The sequence below is a fragment of the Corvus hawaiiensis genome, chromosome 10 (assembly GCF_020740725.1).
Source record: "Corvus hawaiiensis isolate bCorHaw1 chromosome 10, bCorHaw1.pri.cur, whole genome shotgun sequence".
NCBI classification, from domain to species: Eukaryota; Metazoa; Chordata; class Aves; order Passeriformes; family Corvidae; genus Corvus; species Corvus hawaiiensis.
In genome coordinates this window covers 28768721-28786720 of record NC_063222.1, presented here as the reverse complement: position 1 = coordinate 28786720, position 18000 = coordinate 28768721, and the positions used below count along the sequence as shown (strand labels likewise).

Genomic DNA, 18000 nt, shown 5'->3' with positions numbered 1-18000 from the left:
TGCGTTACTTTGGTATTTCTGAACGTGTTCTGGCAATTTGAAACTGGGTTACTTTGCTGCCTCTGAACGTGGTGCTCTGGTATTTTGAAACTAGGTTATTTTAATATTTTGGAACTGGGTACTGTGGTTTTTTGAAACTGTTTGTCTGGTATTTTGAAATTTGGGTTTCTATGATTTTGAACTAGGTTATTCTGGTATTTTGGAACAAAATACCAGACAAATAACAAACAAAACAAAACCCAAAATTTTTTTGTAGGCTGTTTTTTTGGTGTATTTGTAGGCTTGCTTCCCCCCCCCCCCCCCCCCCCCCCCCCGTGTTTTGTAAGATGAGCTTTTAGTGGTTTTGTAACCTCAGGGTTTGGTTTTTTTGTAATCCGCGCCTGGCAGGGACCTGGGGCGTCCCAGTCGAGTCTCTAGGCTTCGTTTGCTGTCTTCTTCTACAATTAACAGTTCCTGGCATGGGAACTGTTAAGTTGCAGACTATATGATGAGACACTTCCTGAAACAAATTAATTCCAGCTAAGTGACTCTTCCTACTCTGCAGTTCCTATACCCGGCCCGGTTTAAATCCGTACCTAGCCCGACTCCTCTTCGGTCCTCCCGTTTCCTACCGCTCCGCTCGGGGCTTTGCACCTCACGCTCTTTCCTCCCTCGGTGGCGTCACGGCGGAACGTGGCGAGGTTTTGGCCGGCGCTTGAGCTCTCCGAGATGATCTTACCGAGAATTCTTCTGCTTTTCGCTGCGCCTGCCGCAACAACGTTTGCTCGCTAAAATAAATGCTTTCCACGATGAACTGAAGGCGCGAGGCAACGAGTGCTGCGCCGTTGGGGAGGAGGATAGTTTGGCGAGGGAATTACACAGATCTGGAGGCTTGGCAGAAAGACCTCTGAATGTAGAAACTGAGGATGAGATAGAAACGAAAGCAAGTTTTGATATAGAGTAAAAGATGTTTTGCTGCGCTAGTGATCGCTGCATAGCTGAGAAGGCAAAGGTTGGAGATGAGTTGGAAGGAGATTTTTAGGATGAGGGCAAAGGTACGTGACTACAAACAAAGACCTATTTTTCACCAAGTAAATAAGTCTCAAGAAGAGCATAAGTAACTAGAAAACATGTTGTTACCAAAAAAGAGATATATTGCAGGCAGATAAGACACGTCGATGTGGCAAATAGAAGAAAGGTCTGAGAATTTTCCACTGTAAGCTTAAATTGGAACTTACTCTCATGATTGGATAATAATGACTATAATATGGTAATGGTAGTAGCTATGATAGGCTATAAGCAAATGTAAAAGTATTGTGTATGGTGCTTATTGGTTGTCACGTATTAAGATACTTGGCAAAGAAAAGTATATAATGTTTTGTAACTTGAACGGAAAGCGACTTCAGGTGTGCCTACGAGCTGTAGCTGGCAGCTGTAGGGCTGGCTCTGGATACCCGCTCCCTGAACTGCCGTAACTTTGCCTATGCCGTAAACGGCTTTCGAGAGAGCCGCCTGAAGTCTGGACGTCCTTCGTAGACGCTTTTCCTATACTGCGCGGCAATATTTTTCAGCCTAAGGACAAAGAAATACTTTCTAAGGTTTGGATCCCGTTCCAGTGCAGCAGAACCAAATCGATCCGCTTCCGCTCTGAAAACATTGGTGACGCCAAACTGAGCTGCCGGCATGAAGCGCTTCGCCATTCCTACCCCGCCTGTGCCTCGCGCCCTGCTTTGTCGTATCCTACGCTACCGTGCTACGGGCTTCCAGGCGCGAGATTCGTCCCTGAGAACCGTCACGCCGATATCCTTGAACGTTCCGACTTCAATGCCGATACTCTGAGAACCTCCTGCATTCCGTTCGCTAGTACGGCAACGAGCCCTCACCCACCCTGCATCTTCAAAAAGTAGCGTACGAGGTTTAAACGAACCTCACGGTTTGATGGGCACCGTCTGGTGAAGAAGGGGCAGTCAATAACTAACTCATGTAAGCACAAGTTAACTATTGGGAGACAGCAAATGTTAGTTCAGACAGCAGATGCTAATTACACAACCTAAGAAGCCGAACTCACCCTAATCTTGTCAAGATAGAGGGGACAAGGATTATCTCAGAGGCTGCTGAATCATTCCTCAAAGGACTACGCATGCCCAGGGAGAAAGGTGAAAAGTGCACTGGGAGGATGACTACTGGCCTTCATCGGAAAGACCCCCGAGGAAGAAGACGAGCCTTCCTCGGTGCGACCGCCGGGACGTACGGCGTGTGCGTGGCCCGTGTGCTAATGATATTAATGACTTCCGAGAAATAATTTGTATAACCGCACCTGTCCCAAGGAATGTGATGAATATTCATAATTTAACCCTTAATACTGTGTTGTAGGGAGCACCGGTGCGTGCGTTTGGAGGAGCGATCCCCGCGCGCCCGGCACGCCAAATAAAGCAAATACCTGCTTCTCTGACTCTGTCTCTGAAGTGTCTCCTGGCCCGGTTGCGGCGCGATTCATCCGGCGCCCCGAGACGGGACCCTCTCTGCCGGGCTGCCGGATCCGGGGCTAAGCGGACCTCCCGGTCGCGACCCTGAATTTTCAAGGGGAGCTCAGCTGTCCTTCGGCTGATGGCGGGGGCAGACAAGGACCATCTGCACCAAATTAAGGGATTTGTTATTCCTTTTAAACACAGAAATACCTGCAGGTCCGGGGTTCGAGTCCCTGAGGGTGGGTTGAAAGTCCCGAGGAAGACTGGGCCTCCCAAAATTAGTCCTGGGCAAGAAAAAAAGTACTTTTAAGGGGTTGGACCCCGACTTCTAAAGGGATTGGACCCCAGTGTGAAAGGTACCTTTAAGGGGTTGGACCCCACTGTCGTGTGCTATTGTACAGCTATTTTTGTTTTGTCTGTTGCTATTCTGCTGCTGCGTGAGAGTGGATGAGACGTGCCGTCAAAGTACAAAGCGAGCGAGAGGCTCTATCTGCGGTTCCGTACCCCGGCGACGGGCTCGGCCGGAGAAAAGCGAAGCGGTTTGGCAAAGAGCGAACGAGCGTAAATCACGTAAACCGTCGGTTTGGAATTCAACCTTACTGTCCGAAGGGGGATGGATTTTAGAGGAGAAAGATTTTAGCTATTGAATTGAAAACATCCAGACCCCGGACGCCTTTCTGATATAGCTCCATCTTATTTCCCTTTTGAAATCCCGTGTTAAGTGTGAGAAAACAGTTGTGAAGCTTGTATTTGTGTACATGTATTAATTGTGAGAGAAAGTGGTATTGTACTTCTACTAGAGGGAGTGGGTGGTGTCCAAGCTGCCAGAGGAGAGAGCTTGGTATCAGACTAGAAAGAGCAGGAATAAAGAACTTGGCAGAAAATGAAAGTGCAGATGATGTTAAAGGGGAGAGCGGCAGAGAATAGTGAGAAATTTGAGAGGAGCTGGTTAGAAAAGTACAGCGAGTGTATGTAAGAAGAGATGAGGAAAAGGCAAAAGCAATGCCAAAGGTGAGGGCAGAGGTCGTAAGAATCGTGGACATTGCGGTGAATAGGTTTGGGTGTTTAGTTCCCTTTCCTGCTTGGTGTTTTGTGCGGAGCTGTAAAGCTCCCGTTACGTGGCGCTTGTGCGGAGCCGAAAGGCTCCTGTTTGGAGGGCACCCGTGCCCCTGCACCTTTTGTGTTTTGTTGTGAAAAGCCAAAATTGGCGGGTTTCGGTTCTGAGGCGAATCCGGAGTTCCTATCTCCTGGGGAACCCTCCCCTGCCACCGGTCTGTGGTTTATTGTGGAGAACTAGAATTGGCGGATTCTAATCCTGCAGCCGATTCTGCGGCTCCTGCCTTGCGGGGATGGTGTTGTCCCTGTGTGGGCCCAGGTATTTGTCGTGCGGCCTCATCTGCGGGGGCTGTAAAGAAACCTATGGGGAGAATGTTTTGCTGTCTGTCCTTGGTTAATTTGTTAGTCACCTCTCTACTCCTGGGGTGGACTTGGTAAAAAAAAAAAAAATTGAGATAAGGAACAATTGGTTACTAAAAGATGATTGATTACTAAAAATGCGATTGGTTATTAAAAAAAGAAAAAAGGCAACTCAAATGCCTGATTGACAGACTGCAACTCTTGCAAAACTTTTAAAAGCGGTCTCGCTCCCTCCACTGAAGAATCAATTGGAAGAAACCCCACCGAAAACCTGTGGGAGACAACAAAAGTGGTGCAACAAGCACTTCATAGAATAAAAACTAAAACTCCGCTTGAATAAGTTAATGCAATTAAACTCTTGTTTCACTCAGGCTTTTTTTGGGAGGGGAAGTTTGTTTCTTTTCTCTTTTCTAGGAATGTCAAATGTCCCGACATCAAAGATAAAGAAAGCGGTTTGAGAGCAAGGAAACTGCAAGCAGCAAAATCACGCCTAGATGTGATGACCGTTGCTTCACTGTCACTTTGTGTTAGTCCCGTAAAGTTTCACTTCTTTTGTAATAATCGATCTAGTGGGCCAGATTTTCACTTTTCTTTTCTAGGAATCTACCAACACATGAGATGGAGCTGTGTGAAAACCAAGGAAATTTAAAGTGTCACCATAATTGCTTGCATTGTCAGTTGGTTAATGTTTGTAATTTGTTTGTGTTTTCATTGCAAGCGACATTGCAAAAGACTTTCATTGCAAGTCTTGATTTTGCAAGATCAAATAGTAGTTAAAGCATTCTACATATTCTTGAGTTTAATTTTTGTCTAACTTGTTTTGTCTTTTTACTGAAAAATGGTGTGGCTAAGGTCTTAGGGATGTATAATTTGGTTCAACCAATATTATCCTGAGAGTTGGTATAAGAATCTATACGTATTTGAAATCCTACAAATATGGACTAACCTTCCCTGTTGTGCCTAAGACGACATCAAAATTATTATAATCTGGCTAAATTTTTGGGATTTTCTAATTAACGAATTAAAGAATCTTGACAAAACACAAGCAAATGCTACATGAGAAATGATTGAGTCCCCCTTCCTAAACCAAGAGGGATACGGAAAAGCCTTCTACCAGCTCTCAAACTAAAGTGCTGTTCAATCTCATGCCATATGTCTTAAGAGGATGTTTTAACTTTTCCTCACCCCTCCTATTTATAGCACATTCTGCAATCTCAGTTGTAGGTGCAGAATGGGATGAAGGCAATTTATTCACCAAAAAAAGAAAAAAAGGCTACTTGAGGTAAAAAGGAAAAAACTAAAAACCTATTGGTTTTTTGTATTTGAAAGAGAATTCATTTCATTTTTAATCCCACCAAAAATAAAGCCACAGTTTGTAGTTGGTGTCAAGATTAAATGACTAGAGTGCTATAATCTGTCTCCGGGAAAACAAAGCATAGCCCTGATGTAAAGATATGTTTGCATGAGAACATTTTGTATGAAAATGTTTTGTGTGTTAGTTCTGTATCATAAAAACTAATCCTTCATAACGTATAGAATTATACAGCAGAGTAAGAATATTATTATAACAAAAACTGTAGAAAGAAGCTACAACCAAAGAAGCCTCCTGAAGATACCTGACTAGGACTTTAAAGTGTAAGTTAAACCACTAAGATAAGATAAAGGGAAAACCCATTCTTTGACCAACTCAGGCCTAGGAGAAAAAAAAAAAAAAAAAAAAAAAAAAAACAACCGACCAAACAAACAAGACTGAAAGAAGAGAAATACCCATAGATAGTGAAATAACAAATCAGATGATCCCATTAGTAAGAGATGTTGAAATTCCAGGGAGATCAAAACGGGCTCCCCCAGTGATTATCGAACTACTGGAAGGGGTACAACCGGTGTCAGTTAAACAATATCCGCTAAGGCATGAAGCATGAGTAGGAATGGAACCAATAATTAGTAAATTTATCGATCAGAAGTTGTTGAGGGAGTGTAGATCTTCCTGCAATACCCCAATTCTACCGGTACAAAAGCCAAATGGAAGTTATTGATTAGTTCAGGACCTGAGGACACTTTACTCACAAAATTACAAAGTGACTGAGTGTGGTTTTCAGTTTTAGATTTAAAGCATGCTTTCTTTTGTCTGCCATTAGCTGAAAGCGGTCAGGAAATTTTTGCCTTTGAGTGGGAAAACCCCAGAACAGGGAGAAAAAGCCAGCCTACGTGGACTGTATTGCCACAAGGATTCAAAAATAGACCCGTGATATTTGGAGATCGATTAGCCGAGGAACTGGAAGCCTGGATGCCGCCGCTTGGGGAAGGGAAGGTACGCTCTTGCGGTACATTGATGATCTATTAATAGCAACAAGGACCTGTGAAGACTGCAAGAACTGAACTGTAACGCTTTTAAGTTTTCTGAGACTAGGTAGATATAAAGTCTCTCCTGAAAAGGCTCAGCTAGTCCTCCAGAACGTTACATATCTGGGGTATGAACTGGCAGGAGGGGAGAGAGCCTTGAGAGACAACGGGAAGGAGGCAATTTGTCAAATGCCCTGGCCGACTGAAGAACCAAAGAACTGAGAACTTTTCTGGGAACGACGGGATGGCGTAGATTACGGATCTACAACTATAGACTCATTGCGAAACCTTTATACCGACTCCTAAAAGAGACTGGGGGAACTGACCTATGCTGGACACCAGAGACTAATAACGCATTTGTAACTCTGAAACGTGAGTTGATGCAAGCTCCGACACTGGGCATACCGGATGTCACTAAACCTTTTCCGTTGCTCTCACGTGAGAGACGAGGGCTGGCGCTGGGACTCGTGGCACGGAAACTGGGACCGTACAAAAGGCCGGTGGCTTATTTCTCCGAGCGGTCGGCCGAGGACAGCCCGCCTGCCTGCATGCAATGGCAGCCGTGATCCTGAACGTAGAAGAAGCTCGCAAGTTCACGCTGGGACAGGAGATAACTGTTTTTGTCTCTCACACGGTATCAGCAGTGCTCACACAGAAAGGAAATCACTGGTTAACCCCATCTCGCTTTCTCAAATACCAGGCTGTCCTAGCAGAATCGGAGAATGTATCCAAGTAACTAACGTTTTAAGCCCAGCGGCTTACCTCCAGGGCGAGGCTGCTGAGGAGCCTGTACGGCACGACCGTGTTGAAACCGTGGAGGCGGTTTACTCCGGCCGCCCGGACCTAAAGGACTCTCCGCTAGAAAATGCGGCAAACCGGTTCGCCGATGGGAGCGATTATGTGGAGAATGGTAAGCGGCTCGCTGGGTATGCGGTTACAACCGCAGACGCTGTCGTTGAGGCAAAACCGTTACCTGTGGGGACATCGGCTCAAAAGGCTGAAATAATAGCCCTAACTCGAGCCTTGGCGTTGGCCGAAGGAAAACCTATCGACATTGGGACCGATTCGAGGTATGCTTTTGGGGTGGTACACGCTCACGGAGCTATCTGGAAAGAAAGGGGTTTATTTACCTCACAGAAAAAATCAAGCACGCTACTGAAATTGTACAGTTACTGGAAGCAGCGGTAAAACCTTCAAAAGCGGCTATAATGCATTGTAAGGGACAGTCCCAGGGTAACGCTATCCCTGAACTGGGAAATGCTATGGCAGACAAAACAGCAAAGGCAGTGGCCGGTGGGGTTCGGATCCAAGCCCTAGCTCTAATTCCTTCTAGCATCCTTATAAGTAACAAAAAAAACCCACCATACGATACTGATGATTTAAATTGGACACAAGAAGACAAGGGACAAATGAGCACAGATGGGTGGGCTAGGATAAAGGGTCTCATAGTCATACACAGAAAACTGTTAAAATTATTTATCCAAAGCGAACATTGCATCAGATCACCTTAGATTACAGTTCTTGAAGGTTTGAAGAGGTATGAGACAAACTTACAGCATGGTTACCCAACTTATCCTGGCTTAAACAATTGTTTGTAATAGCTATTTGTGTTATTGCATTGTTACTTGGGGTTTGTATTAGTAGTTACTGTCGTATGATATTATGTACCTGGAATCGCGATGCCTGTGCTCCATGGCACAAGCATAAACTTAGAACTAAGACAGAGAAGAGTTCTTACTTTAAAGACATGCAAGGTTTGTAAAGAATTACAAATAACCGAAGAAAAGGGGGGTATTGAAGAAGGGGCAGTCAATAACTAACTCACGTAAGCACAAGTTAAGTATTGGGAGACAGCAAATGTTAGTTCAGACAGCAGATGCTAATTACACAACCTAAGAAGCCGAATTCACCCTAATCTTGTCAAGACAGAGGGGACAAGGATTATCTCAGAGGCTGCTGAATCATTCATTATTTAAAGCCGTGGCTCAGTTAAAGAGCAATACCAATTAAGCTCCCAGATAAAAAGCCTGGGGGATCGGGGTTGGTTTTTTTTCCATTGTTCCTTTCGGTGGCTCTTTACAAGCAAGCTATGAAGCGGACAAGCCGCAGGCGTGCTTCAACGCCCCTTGCTGGGACTCGCTCCGGGCTGCCGCCGTTCCACAGTGCGAGGGGACCGGAAAAACCACGAGACCCACGGCACCGGCGGCACTCGGCGCCCGGGGGCGGCCCCGCGCTGCCAGAACCGGGCGGAGCGCGGCTCGCGGCAGGGAAGCGGCTCCTCCGGCAGGCGGGGGCGGCCCCGCGCCAGGAGACCCCCGCCCGCCTCCGGCGCCTGCCGAGCGGCACCGGTGCCGGGCCGAGGGGGACCCGGCGGCGCCCGAGCCCCGCGCACGGACGGCACGGAGCGGGCGGGACGACCGGGGGCGACACGGTTCCGTGCCGCATCGCCCGCCCGCCGGCGCTCGCCTCGGCTCCGCGCGGCTCGGACCGGCGCGGCTCCGTCGGTCCTTGTCGGCGGCCCGGCCCCCAAATTCCCATTCCTCCTCAGAAATTCCCCAGCGGCCGGGAGTGCTCCCGCGCGAGACATTCGGTGCCGGGGCATGGCCGAAGCGACCTCAAATGGGGTGGCACGCTCCGATTCAAACCTTTCAAATGCTGGAAAAGCCGGAGTTTCTTTCAATTTAACCCCTGAAACTGAGGCAACGGGGGTTGTTCACCTCAATTCAAACCAATACAATGGTAAATAAATGTGTTCTCCCTTTCTATTTAATGCTCTAAGATAACAGAAAGAGAGGAGTTTTCCTCAACTCTCTCAAATGATGGGGAAAGGGCGATTTTTACCTTCATTAAAACCCTCAAAAAGCAGGGGCAGCGGGGCTTCCCCCACAATTTAGAACTTAGGTTGATGAAAATGGAGGGGTTACCCTCAATTCAAACCAATAAAATGGTAACATCCGTGCTTTCCCCTTCCATTTAAAATGGAAGGGGGATCCCCTCGTTCAAACACAGACAATAATGAAGGAGGAGTTTCTTCCCTCCATTTAAACTCCTTTTGTTCTCTTAATCCCCATTTTTTTTGAGGGCACGGGGGGAGGGACTGGCAAGATGAAATCAGAAGGGAAAAAGAGAAAGAACCCCCCCCCCCCCCCCCCCCCTCAAACCCACGCACCGGCTCACCTGCTTAGCTGCAGCTGCCTGGCACCTCCTTTGGCAATGCTCCACATCTAACTGCATCCGAATGCTGCCCCAGACCCTGTGAGATGCTCTCACCGTCCTTTCGTGAGAGACCCCCCCAGGAGTTCACCGTAAGCCCCTCTCCTCCGACATAGCCCTGCAAAAGTGAGCTGAGGAAACCCCTCCTAAAACGGCCCCCGGCAGGAGCCACCCTCTCCTCACCGTCACAGCTCACACCTGGGGCTGCTCTGCCCCCTCATCATTCTCAGGGCTCACACCTGGGGTTGTTGCCGGTCCGGGTGCGAGGGCAGATGCAGAAAGGATTTGCTGCTCCTTCCCTGGACGGCTCGTTGTCTGCACCTGACACGCTGAGGCACCGGGCTTTCCTTTCCATAGATAATAGATAGTTGATGCCAGGTGCAGGTAAACTGTCAGTGATGCCTTTTCCTGGTCTTAAAATCAAGAGGCATACCGGGTTAGAAGGGGAAAAGGGATTTTACCTTGGTATTTATTTTTAAGGATCCTTAGGTGTACGCGTCCAGGTCATATGCATCGAGATGCACCCCGCCGAGTCTTTTCCTGTGTCTGTCTTCCCCATCTCCCCCCCAGCATTGGGTATAACATTATAGGCTTTACTAATTAACATATCTATCAAAGATTCCCCAATGAGAGGCTCAAGTGAGCCCCCCCTCCCCAAGGAACCTTCCCCTGGATGGTTCTATCTTGGTTTACAGAATATGTTCTGGAGAGGACCTTGGGGTCTGGGGCACGCTGATCCCTAGCTACGAAGCTTCTAAAATGTTTAGTCTCTTAGCTTAACAAACAAGTCCAAGAATGTAGGCAAAAAGCACTAGGAATACAGAAGCTGTAAAAAGGTATAACAGGGGTATAAAAGAAAAGGCAAAAAAATGTTCATGGCATCATTTGGGTTGGTTTTTGAAATATTTTTTTAAACTATAAAGCGTTCGATAAGTATGCATGTAACTTTTGAGATTTGATATACGAGACTTGTTGAGCTTTTGACGGGGTAACCGTCCTTCCCGGACCAGGGTAACGGAGCAGAGGAGGCTGCTGTTCTGCTAAGTTCTTTATTTCATAGTATCATAGTTTTCTTGAAGGCAGAGTTCAAAGGGGGTTACGTGATAAAGCCAAGCAGCAGCAGCAACAGCGGGCAAAAACAGCCTCTTCTATATGTTCTATATGCTTTATATACTATACACACTATACATGATACCCTCTATACAATGTACTATACGCTCTATTTTTTTTCTTACAGAAGTGTGGATTATATTTCTTAACTGACCGATAAGATTAATACACGATTCTAGTTTTTCTTAACCTATCCTGGCCTAATTCTAACAGCGGTAAGCCTTACACAAGTACTACCTAGGTATTACACAGATTTGCATATGCAGTTTCTATCGGCTCTTATTGTTTATGTGAACGCTCTATCTAAAAAATATGAACGGTGTAATTCTATCTATATTTTGTCTAAAGTAAAGAATTCCGTGAAAAGGTAACGCTGCTGCGGCAAGAACTGTGTTTAAGGTCTCTGCTACGGCTTTTTAATGTTTAAGGCACTTAGCATATATTTCTATTGAAGTTAAAAATCTATCTTTCTATTTCACTTTGGTGTGGCTTCATGTAGCTCAGCCTGTCCAAAGGTTTTAATTCGATCCCTGTGCTTTGGCTTCCCTCTGGGCCCGAGTCCAGAGGAGCTTTGGCTCCGACAGAGACTAAATCTCTCGTCGGTTTTAGAGTACTGCATTGAAAGTCTGTGCGCTTTCTCTTCTTTACCTGTTCCGAGAGAGTTCTTCGGAAACTTGTGTTATCTGTGAGAAGGTCGTAACATCAGAACTGTTGACTTCAGTGCCTTTATCTGAACTTGATGTATTGTTATCTCTATTATTGTTTAGATGCATTGTTTTAGACAGAACTAGGGGGCTGGAAGAGAAAATTGAAGGAAAAAGGTCATAGAGAAGGGGCAGAGAAAGTAGAGAACGGTGTGACAGTGACCCGCAAAGGCCGTGCTGTACCTGAGCCTGTTTGCGGTTCTGGCGCTTTTCCTGCGTTTTGACTTTCTGTTAAGAAATAGAAAGTTAGAAACCTGTAAAGTTTGAAATGTAGAAAGTAAGAAAGGTAGGAAGTTAGAAACAAACCGATTTAGAAGAGAAAAAAGTTTGAGAGGTAGAAAGTTAAAACCAAAGTTAGAGAGGTAGGAAGTTCAAAACATAGTGTCTCACTTTGTGATGTGTATCCCCTATCGCTGCCCCATGCCCAGAAATTAATTTTGTGCCTTTCTGTGCCATTAAACTGAGCTGGGGGGGGGAGGGGGGAGGGAGGCTGAAACCTGAGCAAAACTTCTTCAAAGGAGTTTGCAGCTTGTTCAAGGTCACACAGAGGCAGAGACTTTTTGGTCAGCTGCGGCAGCAGAGCGAGAGTGGGGAAAGCACCCTGCTTGCTTTCGGCCGGTTTTTCAGCTCCTTTTTCTTTCTCCAGAGAGAGACGGACAGCCGAACTTTTGTTTTCCTGGGACTTTGATATTTTTTTTTCCTCTGCTGGACTGCTCAACATCAGAATACATCGGGAGGAATTTCCACTGAGGCCTTGGCCCTGGAGGTGGGCCCAATGCCCCGTCCCAGCTCCGAGGAGAGAGAGATCTACAGCAGGACTCTGAAATTTTCCCAGGTTTCTCTCAGCAGAGAGAGAAGTGTTATTATTTAGCGTCGTTATCCTCTTTCTGTGTGTTTGTTAAATAAAACGTTTTTATCTCTTTCGCTTTCCTTTGAGGATATTTTTTTTCCCCCCCAAACCTGGTGGGGGAGGGGTGGTTTGCAGCCTGCCTTCTCTCAGAGGATATATTTCTAAATTTGGCCAAACCAGCACACGTAGTCAATTAGAAAATTAGTAAGATAGAAACAAGGTTAGAAGCATAGAGAGGTAGAAACAAAGAAAATTAGAAAACAACAAAGTGAGAAAAGTAGAACACAAGAAACAAACACAGTTAGAAAGGAAAAAGTTAAAAATGGAGAAAAAAACAAGGAAAGATGAAAAATAAAAACAAAGTTGGAAGGGCAGAAAGACACAAATAATAAAGTTAGAAAGGAAGAAAAGAAGAAATAAGTAAGTTTAGAAAGGTACAGAGTAAGAACCAGAAAACTTAAGAAAACTACAAATAAGAACCAAAAAAAGTTAGAAACAACTAAGGTAGAAAGTTAGAAAGGCAGAAAGCTAGAAATAAAGTCAGAAATGTAGAAAATTAGAGTAGTAAAAGGTTTGGAAGGCACAAAGTTAGAAAAGTAGGAAGCTAGAAAAGTAGAACGTTAGAAACAATGAAGGTTAGAAGGGTATAAAATTAGAAATAAGGTTTACAATGTAGAAAGAGAAGTAAAAAGTTAGAAAGAAACAAAGTTAGAAAGGCAGAAGGTAAGAAACAAAGTTACAAACAAATTTATATTTACAGAGGTAGAAAGTTAGAAACCAGAGTAAGAAAAGAACAAAGTTAGAAAGGTAGAAAAATAGAAACAAAATATTAGAAAAGAAGAAAGGTAGAAAGGTAAAAAGAAACAAAGGTATAAACCACCAAAGTTAGTTAGAAAGGAACAAAGTTAGAAAGGTAGAAAGAAAGGTAAAAAGTTAGAAGGGCAGAAAATTAGAGGCAGAAACAAACAAACTTAGAAAAAAAGAAATAAGAAATAAACTAATTTAAGAAAGGTAGAAATTTTGAAAGGTAAAGGTAGAAAGCTAGAAAGGAAGAAACAAAGTTAGAAACGTAGAAAGAAGCAAACAAAGTTAAAAAGGTAGGAAGTTAGAAAGATAAAAAGTTACAAACAAACTTAGAAAGGTGGAAAGTTAGAAACCAACCGAGTTAGAAAGGCAGAAAGTTAGAAAGAAACAAGTTTAGAAAGGTAGAAAATTAGAGACAAAGTTAGAACAGAACAAATTTAGAAAGGTGGAAAAGTAGAAACAAACAAAGTTAGAACAGAACAAAGGTAGAAAGGTAGAAAATTAAAAAGGTAGAAAGTTAGAAACAAATCAAGATAGAAAAGAAGAAAGTTAGAAAGATAGAAAGTGAGAAACAAACAAAGTTAGAAACAAAAAAAATTTAGAAAGATAGAAAGTTGGAAACAAACCAATTTATCAAGAAATAAAATTAGAAAGGAAATAATTTAGAACCAAAACCAGTTAGAAATGAATATGGTTAGAAACAAATTTAGAAAGGTAGATAGTTAGAAATAAACAACGTTAGAAAAGAACAAAGTTAGAAAGGTTGAAAGTCAAAAACAAAGTTAGAAATGTAGAAAGTTAGCAAGGTAGATATTTCGAAAGGCAGAAAGGTGGAAAGTGAGAAAAAAATAAAGCTAGAAACAAAAATTTAGAAAGGTAGAAACAAACCAAGTTATAACGAAATAAAATTAGAAAGGTAGAAAGTTAGAAACAAAATTAGAAATGTAGAAACTTCAAAAGCTACAAAGTTAGAAACAAAGAAAGTTAAAAAGGTAGAAATTTAGAACCAGACAAAGTTAGAAAGCTGGAAAGTTTGATGGAAACAAAGACAGTTAAAAACATAGACATTTAGAAAAAAGAACGATAGAAGCAAAGTTAGAAAGGCAGAAAGAAACAAAGTTAGAAAGAAGGGTGGAAGCAAACAAAGGTAGAAAGGTAGAAAGTTAGAAACGAACAAAGGTAGAAAGACCTTTTGAAAGTTAGAGAGATATTTAGGAAGAAAACTAGAAAGTCACTAGAAAGTCAGAAATAAAGAAAGTCAGAAAGAAAGTTAAAGTGAGAGAAAACAAAAAGAAATAGAGAAAAAAATAGATTTAGAGGGAAAAAGGAATAGAGAAAAATAGGGTTTCAGAAAAAAAGAAAGCAAGTTTAAAAGAGAAATAGCGTTAAAGAGAAAAAGAGAAATAGAGCTGAAGAAAAATAGAGCTAGAGAGAGACATAGAGAAACTGAGAAAGAGCAAGAGAGTTAGAAACAGAGACAGAAAGAAAGTCAGAAAAAGTAAAGCGAGGAATAGACTGAAAAGTAAAGCCAAGATGAGTAGCAAAGCAAGAAACACAGCAAAAAAATTACTAAACCAAAGAAAGACAGGAACCAAAAGGTGGGGAGTGAGAGGAATAGGGTATATTTCGTCATCTGTGTTGAATGAATTTTTTTTACTTACACTTCAGCAAAACAGGTGGAAATAACATATACAAACGCAAGTACGAATACAATCCGTACACACTCTAGTAAAAGTCCAATTTACATACAGAGCAATACATGGAAACGCAATGGCAAACACAAATACAGAACAATACAGGGCAATGCAAGCCAAATACATATCAATACAATAAAAATTTTTCTATTTCTGGGGCATTTATTCCATTTTCTTTTATTGTTATAGGAAACCCAAAACAACAGCAACATGTGGAGAACGCAACACTCATCCACCACCCGCACCTCCTTTAGCTTCCACACAAACCCGCCCTCGCTCTCATCTCAAGCCCTCCGCTAACTCTCGGCACTCCACGGGAATGTGGTTCCCGGGAGCCTCCAAATTGTCCTGCCTGACAAAACCCTGGCGCCGGCAGGGTCCCCACCCAAACCTTGGCGATGAATGTCGCCTCGCAGACCGGCCAAGACCGAGGGAAAAAAAACCCAGCTGGGGGGGGAAAAAAAACCCAACGCAGCTGGGATTTTTTTAATTCTAAATTTAAAAATTTAGTGTTGAAAAACCTGAAAGGCAAAAATCACACACGTGACATTAGAACCGGTCAACACACACGCTCTCACAGGCAGACAAGCTCTCGCAGACAGACACAGACAGTCACACACTCTCACACTCTTCAGCTTACGCACTGACTGCAGCCCTTCCTCAAAACGCTCTACTGATGGAGATGCTTCAGCACATCTTCCAGCTGCTGATCCTCGAAAAAAAAATCAGTAGCATCGGTGACGGCAGAGATCCGAAGCCGCCTCGGGGACCTGCGAGACAAGGTGAGGCGGTCGGTGAGGGGCCGAAGGCTAGGAGCTGTCCCCGTGCCAGGCCCATAAATTTTCTACCCAGAATCCCATAGAAAAGATAGGAACCTTTAAGTTTTCTAACTGCTCTTCTTAACTGTGACCTTGCCAGGGCAGGGCAGCTCCAGCCATAAATAGCTCATGGACAAGGCGGTGCGCCGGATATAAGCAAAGATGACGAGAGGGCTTGAGATAACTCTCCGGAAGATTAATTCTCGAGCCCGATACGCTTTAAGGCGACGGAACCTACGGAACTACCGTGGTCACCTGAGGAGGGTCTAATACGCTCTGTAAAGAAGTGCAAGGGAATAGGACATGAACAGAAGGCACTACCGAAAGTGAGACGGAAGATAGATGAGAACATCTCCTGTACTTCCTCTGTTCTCAAAAAGTAAAAAAGTAAAGATGCTGGAATAAGCCCGGTCTGGAAAAGTAGGTGAGCAGAGACCCCCCCCGCTGCCGATAAAGCATTGAGACATAACAAAGCCCTATGACACGGAAGACGATGGACACAAACTACACAACATAGACACAAACTACGTAACACAGAGAAAAGTTAAAACTGCCCAGCAGTTTCACCTGATGGACCCAAGATTCCTGCTGCAAGATGACCCAGAAAGCGACGATGCCAAAGGAAAAAAGGCTCTACGGCAATAGCACGTGATGGTGAAACAACTCCTTACAAGAAGTTAGTGCCAAAGCTGTTAAGAGGATGCTCAAGAAGCTCAGTAGGCCTAGAGAAAGAGGTGATGACTGCCGGGTGACCGCTCGGGACCCGAAGGCGAGCTCCTCGGGCGAAAAGACCCGCGATGACATGGAGACTCAAAGACGGCAGATGACACAAAGCTCACAAAAACGTGGGTATGGAACTGCTGTGCCCGGCAAAGGGTCGGGTGATGCTGAGGAGAAACCTTCTCCCTTTACTTCCAAGGGGCCCGGCCCGCTACAGCCCTCTCCTCTAAGCTAACTTCAAATTGCCTCCTGTGATTCCAAAGGCTTTTCCCTTCTCCAGACCACGGGTCCCAACACTTAGCTTTCAGAGATGAGCGGAAAAAACCTGTGCTCGACAGAAAAGAACACGTGGGCGGTGTGGACATCAGTACATTGCCTGTAGTCCGCTTTGGAGGCTGCGAAAATTCAAAAAGAAACTTCAGACTGCGATGAGATGTCCCAGAAGTGACCCCTTCCGCAACACCCCCCTCCCTCTTAACTGCCGAGGCTAATCGCTTACCGGCCGTTTCCAAACTTGAGCTCCACACCGGCTCATCGTACCTAAGACGACAAAACAGAAAACATGACTATCGCCCTCCAGAAGATTAATCCCCAGGGCTCCTCCACACTGCTGCCCCGGCACACCTCAAATCTTCATCCGACTCTGGAGATGGCCTGGACGATACCCGCAAAGTGAAAAGGTACACGCTTGACACGCCGCCGCATACCGCTCTCTTATTAGTCGCCCCGCCTAAATGCCGAGTGGCCTGCTCGCCTCTGTTCCTTGGCACGCCTAGGGCGGCGGCAGCAGCACCTGCAAAGAAACAAAGCAAAAAAACAGGCTGAGAGACTGAAATCACAACCGCCCCACTCCGACTGAAGTGTGCCACACCAATACCTTAAGCTTGCACCCACCTGGCCCCTGGCATTCTGGGCCAGGACATCTTGCGAGTGGACCGCTGAAGAGGAACAAACAACAGTGGATGCTTAGAGCTGAAGCAGACATTGATACTGGAGCAATACCAACACCTTCTGTCCACCAGTCGCCGTTTAGCTCACTCCATCGACCTTAAACATCAATATCCAGCTTTACTTCCTAAAAACAAAGACAAGGAACAATGCTGTAACACAGCCACCATTTATGCTTGCCCTACAAAGACAAACAGTGACTGACCTTCCTACAGGAACTCCCTCTCCAGGTACAGGGCACTCTGCCACAGTCATAATCTGTCTGCATCTGAAAGAAAGTGATGACAAAAGTCAAAGGGCTGCAGGAGAACTTCACAGCTCCAGCCATCCTGTGTCAATCTAGGAATACCATCTAGAGGCCAAACTACAGCCTACACCACAAATTACAAGCCCCCAGGCCTTGCCCTGTTACACCCATAGGCCTGACTGTGCAGCAGGGCAGAGCAGCTCTGGGCCAGACCCACGCAGGCACCCGTGACACAGGAGATGACAAACAAGGGGATGCAACAAGGAGAGAAAACTCTGGGCTAGATGATCACAAGGACCGAGCAAATGAGGAATGAGATGACCTAGGCGAGACCGACGGGGAGCCAAGGAGGCTGCACGAACCCTGGCAGAAGAGGATGATAACAGAAGGACTTATTCCAAGAACTGCAAAGATGGATGCCCGAGAATTGGACGGGCGGAATCCTCTAGCTATCTTCGCATTCTTACAAGTCCTCATCCCCTATAATGGATCGTTGCAGTGCACAGCTGTCGATGCAGCTCAGAACAAGACCTGAAAAGACACCCGACTCAATGTCGCTGAAGAGAGACGTGATGCTGATGCACCTCCAAGCTCACGAGTCAAAGGATCAATGGTATCGGCACCGCACTGAGGAACACCAAGAACAGAGACGCTAAGAATAATGCCCAGCGTTTGCGATAAGCATC

At 45.0% G+C, this 18000-nt stretch overlaps 2 long non-coding RNA genes across 3 annotated transcripts; both read right to left on the bottom strand.

Annotated features, from left to right (window-relative positions):
* Positions 1 to 592: 592 nt before the first annotated feature.
* Positions 593 to 6258, bottom strand: LOC125330551. Its single transcript, XR_007205602.1, has 3 exons — positions 6072 to 6258; positions 2658 to 2731; positions 593 to 899 (listed from the first exon to the last, which is right to left on the bottom strand). It is a non-coding gene; the product is annotated as an uncharacterized LOC125330551 (long non-coding RNA).
* An 8653-nt stretch (positions 6259 to 14911) lies between these two features.
* LOC125331041 lies at positions 14912 to 16898 on the bottom strand. Of its 2 annotated transcripts, none has more exons than XR_007205833.1 (4): positions 16744 to 16898; positions 16619 to 16659; positions 15967 to 16514; positions 14912 to 15351 (listed from the first exon to the last, which is right to left on the bottom strand). It is a non-coding gene; the product is annotated as an uncharacterized LOC125331041 (long non-coding RNA). The 2 variants fall into 2 exon arrangements; XR_007205834.1 differs by having other exon boundaries at positions 16445 to 16514.
* Positions 16899 to 18000: the final 1102 nt, after the last annotated feature.